Source organism: Herpailurus yagouaroundi, unplaced genomic scaffold, assembly GCF_014898765.1.
Source record: "Herpailurus yagouaroundi ecotype Mexico unplaced genomic scaffold, PumYag 208, whole genome shotgun sequence".
In the NCBI taxonomy this organism is placed as follows: domain Eukaryota; kingdom Metazoa; phylum Chordata; class Mammalia; order Carnivora; family Felidae; genus Herpailurus; species Herpailurus yagouaroundi.
In genome coordinates this window covers 12,079,288-12,085,744 of record NW_024412439.1, presented here as the reverse complement: position 1 = coordinate 12,085,744, position 6,457 = coordinate 12,079,288, and positions in this window count along the sequence as shown.

Below are 6,457 nucleotides of genomic sequence, written 5' to 3'. Positions count from 1 at the left end.
CCTCGGCCGCACAGACTATGGGAGGGCACGTGTTACCTCGGTCTGTGTGAATCAGCAAAAGCTTCCCGGGATCCATTCTAAGCAGAGTTTTGAAGGATGCACACTTTTGCAGATTCTCCTTTTTTCTTTCTTTCTTCTTAACAAGCGGTAAACACCTGTGCCAAATATCAAACCAGTGACAGAGAGACAGACGCGGACCCTGGCCTGAGGATTCTGGTAGGAGAGTCACGTGAACGGTGACAAGGGGGTACATCACGATAGACAGGAGAGGAGTCAAAGGCAACACAAGGGAGCCGTCGGCCCCACAGCTGGCTCGTCCTGGGGTTTGGCTGGGGCAGGGGGCGGTGGGCGTGGCCGGGGGGGCAACAGGTGCACGGAGGGGCTTAGGCCGCCGCTTGAGCCTCAAGCGGAGATGATGACTCCAGTTGTGTCTGCCTGGCAGGGGTGACAGCGACGAGGGCGCATGGGAAGGGCCTTCAGTCGACCAGCAGGGCTCCCGGGACGAGGACGCAGGACAGTGTGGGGGCCCTGCGGGGAAAGGGCTGGTGCAGCTCCAGGTGTGCGGGCGGGGGCCCAGTCCCACTCTTGCCCCCTCAGGGGTGTCTCCGTGGGGCTGAGAAGGGCTGTTCCCTGGTGGGTGGAGGGGGGGGTCCGGGGACAGGTCTGGCCCCTTTCTGCTCCTTTGGTTTTTTTCTCTTTTCTGAATGGGGCCCCTTTGGGCAATGCCAGCCCGTCTGTGACAACTGTCCCCAATGGCCAGGGCTTGGCCTATCTGACCCTGAGGTGAGGGGCAGGGGCAGAGCAGCATTCAGGAGCCTTCCAGAGGGCAGAGGCTGAGATCACCCTGACCGAGGACGGAACCCACCTCCCCCCCCGGCCCCCTCAGCAGCTCGGCAGGCCCCAGGCTCAGGCCCGAGGCCGAGGCCGGGCAAAGCCGGGGCGTCTCGTCTGCTCACAAGCATCGGTGGTCTTGACCGAGGCCGGTGCTGACTCTGACAGCTGACTCTGGCTCTAACAAGACTGGCCCTGTGAGAGGCCCGTTACCTGCCAGTGGTTGGCATTCAAAATAGAATCTCGAGTTGCAGCAAAGCCTTTAATTCGATGTGTCCCAACAGCGGGTCGGTGTGTGGATGACTATGATCCGGCCGGTCCCGGGCTGTAATCACGGAGTCAGAATGAAAAATTACAGGCATTGTGTGGGCTTGTTTTAAATATAACGTAATCCACACCGTCCTCTCTCTTATTTGCTAGATTTGAAGTGGAGTCTTTGGCAATTGGCACAGGTTTTGCCTGACGTGTAGCGGATAAAAATGGCCCTTGCTCTGTGAACAGGGCACAAGGAAGGCCTCCCCAGACCCCGAGTGTTCCCTACTGCGCGTGGCCCATGCGGCCGTGGGCTCAGACTTGGGCCCCGCGTCCGCCCAGCCGTGGGAGAGTCCCAGCAGGCAACAGATGCGTGGGCTCAGCTCTGTCGCGACGAGGAGGCCGCGCATCCTGGGGCGACCCCAGGGCCGCCACAGACACGCAAGCCCTCTCCCTCCCCAAGCCTCAGCTGACCCGCTCAAAGCAAGCGGTAGACGCACCGCCTTTCGAATCAATGTTTCCTAACGGTGTTCCCCGGTGTCTTTGTGTGTGGTGAGGTGGGCACGGGTCGGTTCGGCCTTTCTGGAAAGAAAAAGTAGAATTGCACACATATTCCTTCGGGGAGGAATCCGACCCGAGGGAAATAAATCAGGGACCAAGATTTGTGGTCCAAATAGGTTCACCGCGGTGTGTTTTGATGCTCTTGAAAGGCTGAGAAGAGAAACAGACGCTGCCCGGGCGACAGCAGGAGTTTACAGCGTGCTCACTCTGCAGCCCCTCGAGGTCATGGCACACGTCTCGTTGGGGGGCAGAAGCCTACGACAGAAAGTGAAACACAGAAGCGCGCACGCTGTCCGACCCCAGCGATGGCACGGCACGGCCGCAGGAGGGAAGGGCGTGGCGAGTCTGTAGGATCGAATTTCGTTGGGATGTTTTCTCCATTTTTCGAATGTTTTATATCTGGTGTAATAACAACCGTAAAACAGCTGAGTGTTGAAAAACGTCAAATACGATGAGTAGGGCGGGGGGACCTGCCGTCCGGGCTCCCGTCCGGCTTTCGCCGGCCGTCCTCGGGGTCCGCGAGGTGACCGCGGAGACCGGGGCTCCCCCTGCCTCAGTGGCGGGCAGCGACGGGTCCCACGCCTGGAGCCAGCGATCCGCCAACCGCGGGGCTTCCCCAGACGCGTCTGCCTGAGTAGATTAGTGGTCTTCTAAAATCTTCCCAGGCGCCCAAGAAACGTCAAAGCCGTTGGAAGCAGGGCAGCCACCGGCCGAGCTCATCCCTGCTGCACCACGGAGCGCCCGTGGCCCCCCACCCACCTGGGGCCCAGTGGGCTTTCTGCCGGACACGTGAGCTCTCCCTGCCATTTAGGCGGGGGGCCCCGTTGCTGCCCACACATCTGGGCTTTGGGGACCCCCTCCTGGCTCTGCTGGACCACCCATCCCCAGCTGCCAGGACACGCGGGCCCGCCTGGCGAGCCGTCACGAGGGTAGGGGGCCTCCGGGGCCTCCCTGGCGAGGGTCGCTCCCTGCCGCCTCTCGGTAGGTCAGCCCAGACGAGGCCACCTGCAGAGACGAGGCGTGGGGCTGCAGAGGCCGGTGGCCAGTGTCCGGGTCTAGCTGGCAGCTTGCCTGGGACTTCCGTGAACCAGACCCGTGCCTGCCCAGTCAGCCGCTGAAGACGGACAGGATTCAGAAGCTGAAAGGCTGAGACAGACGGACAGACAGACAGGCCTCAGAGGGAGGTGGAGCGGGAAGGACGGACGCAGAGGCTGTGACGCGGAAGACGCCCCCGGCCGAGCGCGCTCACCCTGGGGCAGACGTCTGCGGTGCCCACGACGCGCCCCTCCAAAATCAGCACACGCTGGGGAGGTGATGGCACCTCGTGCCGTCCAGACGGCGGGAAAACCATAAAATCCGCAAACACGTTGCCAGGGGCCTGTCAGTTAGCACAGCCTCGTAGGGAAGAAATCGGGCAATGCGTGTTGCCAGGGCTACTAAAACGTTTATGCCGCCTTCCGCGGTAATCCCACCGCCGGGAACGTGTGGGAAGCACATAATTCAACCGAAAAATGGCAGACTTGTCCGTAGGAGCCGACGAGTGCAGGGACAACCCTCATGTCCGATGTGCTCCAGTGTGGCCGCCGTGAGCGTTTTTAGAGATAGGGAATATGAAGGCTATCTGACAACGTTTAAGGATCCTTAGAATACGTGCAAACAAGCAGAAAATAAAACTACCTACACGTGAAAATTAATAATTACGTAAAGCAGCCGCCGGGATGTTGGGGCGGCCCCGCCTCTGCTGGTGAACGTGGTCTGTGCCTCCCCGCTGGCCACACAGACACTCCTGTCTTCCCCGGGGGCCTGCCCTGCTGTGCCCTGTCTGGGGCTCTCTAACCGCGAAGCCGCAGACCTCAGGCTGGTGGGGACACAGTCCCGGCCGAGCCCGCCCACCCGGCCAGCTCACCCTGGTGGCCCCACGGGGTCTGGGTGATGCCCGCTAAGTCATTCCAAGCTCACACCTCGAGGCACCAAACCAGAACAGATACGGGGGCGCTGGGTGTCGGGTTAAGAAAAGGGACGAGTGGGGGCGCCTGGGTGGCGCAGTCGGTCGGGCGGCCGACTTCGGCTCAGGTCACGATCTCGCGGACACGTGAGTTCGAGCCCCGTGTTGGACTCTGTGCTGACAGCTCGGAGCCCGGAGCCTGCTTCCGATTCTGTGTCTCCCTCTCTCTCTGGCCCTCCTCTGTTCATGGTCTGTCTCTCTCTGTCTCAAAAATAAACATTAAAAAAAAATTAAAAAAAAAAAAAAAAGGGATGAATGAAATGGCTTGGAAGGCTCTTGCTGTTTGCAGGCGAAACCATCTGGATAAGCCCGCGCAAGTCCGGACGCCCAGCTACAGCGTCACGGGGCGACGGTGCTTTGTCACGGACTGAGCCCTCCCGGCCTACCCGGCAGCAGGCACGGACCTGAGCCCGAATCGCCCGGCGCTCCTGGCGACCAGCACGGCCCACGGCACCGCGTAGGGACCCCGTGCACGCTGGGGAGCGGGAGGGGACGGGAAGGACAGCGCGGTGCGTGGATGAACACGTCCCCTCGGGCAAGTGTGTCCTTATTCAGAGCCCGTCTGCCTCCAGATGCCCTTTGCCGGTGTTCCCACGAGGCTGCACCCCGCCAGCCGGCCCAGCCTGTGCCTGCCGCACGGGGGCCAGGAACGCTGGGTGACGCGGCTGTGTCCACACCAACCTAACCTCGTTCGTTTGGTCCACGCGTGCTCACCGGACAAAGAGAGGCTTTAGGACGGTCCCTGCCCTTGATGGGTTTCCAGTTGCCCGGGAGGCACGGGGGCAGGTCAACGAGGCAGCGTCCCAGGGGGAGCCACACGGGTGCTGTGGGGGGAGGTGCAGCGGGGGCGTGGGAACACCCAGCAGGTGGGCTCGGGGGTGCGGGGAGGCCTGGGCAGGGCCTCGGGACAGGTTGCACGCCACCCGGCAGAAGGAACATCCGAGCGTCTGCTCAGGGTCCACCTGGACCCCCCCCCCCCCCGGCCGCCCACGGAGGAGCCAGCGACCCCGCGCAGACCCACGGGGATTCAGGGGCAGCCTCGGTCCGAGTCCCAACAGCGGAGGGTCCTGAAGTCCCTCCTGACCATTCGTTCACTCGTTCATCCGTCCTTAGGGCGAACACGGTGCTGGCCTGCTCTGCACCAGGGGGCGGGAAGTCGTGACCCGCAAGCCGAGGTCCTTGTTCTTCCCGTGGGGCGCGCAAACTCCAGTGCGGGCTGTGTAAGTGCCGTGCACAGATCCTCAGGGCTGGGGTTGGGAGCGACGGAGGTGGGGGAAGGGGCATTTAATCGGTAAAATCAGCACGTGATCGAGCGCCTGAAGGACACCAAGGGGCAGATCGTTACCAAATCCAGGGCAGAGCGCTCAGGCAACAGCCGTGGAAAGTGCACAGGCCCTGAGGATTAGCCGAGGCCAGCGAGGTGGGAAAGGGTGGATGGTGCCGGGACACAGGGCAAAGGCGGCGGGGAGCCCCCCGGGTCGTGGTGCTGACTCCTGGGGGGCTCCGGCTCAGGCTCAGGGTTCCCGCACCTCCGCCAGGCTCCTGCCACGAGCACGAGGCCCCAGGGCTGGATCCAACAGGCTTGCCCGTGTGGGGGCCCACGCCATGCCCCAGCCACAGTGCCCGCTGGCTCGGACGAGGACGGCCCCCGTGGCCCCGTCTCCCTCCGCGGCGGCTCTGGGGAGCACAGGCCGGACAGGAGTGAGCACCCGCAGGGTGTGATGGGAGCACGGCGCTCAGCCCGCGGCCAGGCTGCGCGCCGTGTCGGAGGCGCAGAAGCACCACAAGGGTGTGAGGACGTGGGAAGGGAAGAGTGAAACGTTTCAGAAACGCACCCGTGGCTGCACTTTGCGGACGGGCCAGCAGAGAGGAAGGGGACGGTGGGGGACGGTAAACTGCACTAGTGGGGCCTGGGGCTGGCCGGGGACGGTCCCGAATCCCGGTTTTCCAAAGTGAATGTGGCCAGGGCCCAAGCCTCAATGCCAGGACCTTCCCCTGAAGTATCCGGGGGTGTTCTGACGTCCAAAGAACCCGGTCTAGGGGTAGAGGAGGGGGAAGGGTCCTGAGGCAAGGCCTCGCCGGGGGGAGGACGGCGGGCTCTCCCAAGTGGTCACCCCAAGGCAAGACAGCTGGGGTTTCTACCAACAGCTGCCACCTGGGGCCTGTTGCTTCTCGGCTAAGGTCGGGCCTCGGCCGCCCTGCGGGGATGGCCTGACCTCTGCTGTCCACTGTCTGTCATGGCGCGGACGGACTCGGAGGGGCTCTGTAGCGGGAGGAGGCCTCGGATAGCGCTTTCCTCCAACGGGTTTGAGGTGACTCCCAGTGTGAGCGTGTCCCACAAGGTGACGGCACACAGCACCTCCACAGGCACTTCTCACCTTTACGGTGTGTGAACACTCGGGCAGATTCCGCACTTTTCTGTGTTCGCTTCGTTAATGAGAAGAATGCAGGTTGCCATCCACAGAATTGACGTCACAGTCCCAGATTTTCTTCTGGAGTTTAGTGTGCTGAATGCCCACCCTCGCTTCCCAAGCTCCGGCCACAGATCCCAAACACGCAGTGAACCCCGAACGAGAAACAGGAAGAGGGTGGGGGTGCCTGGGGGGCTCAGTCGGTTAAGTGTCCGACTCTCGATTTCCACTCAGGTCATGATCTCACGGTTCGTGAGTTCGAGCCCCGCGTCGGGCTCTGTGCTGTCGGCTCAGAGCCTGGAGGCTGCTTGGGATTCTGGGTCTCCCTCTCCCTCTGTTCCTCCCCTGCTCACACTCTGTCTCTCAAAAAATGAATAAATGTTAAAAAAAAAAAAAA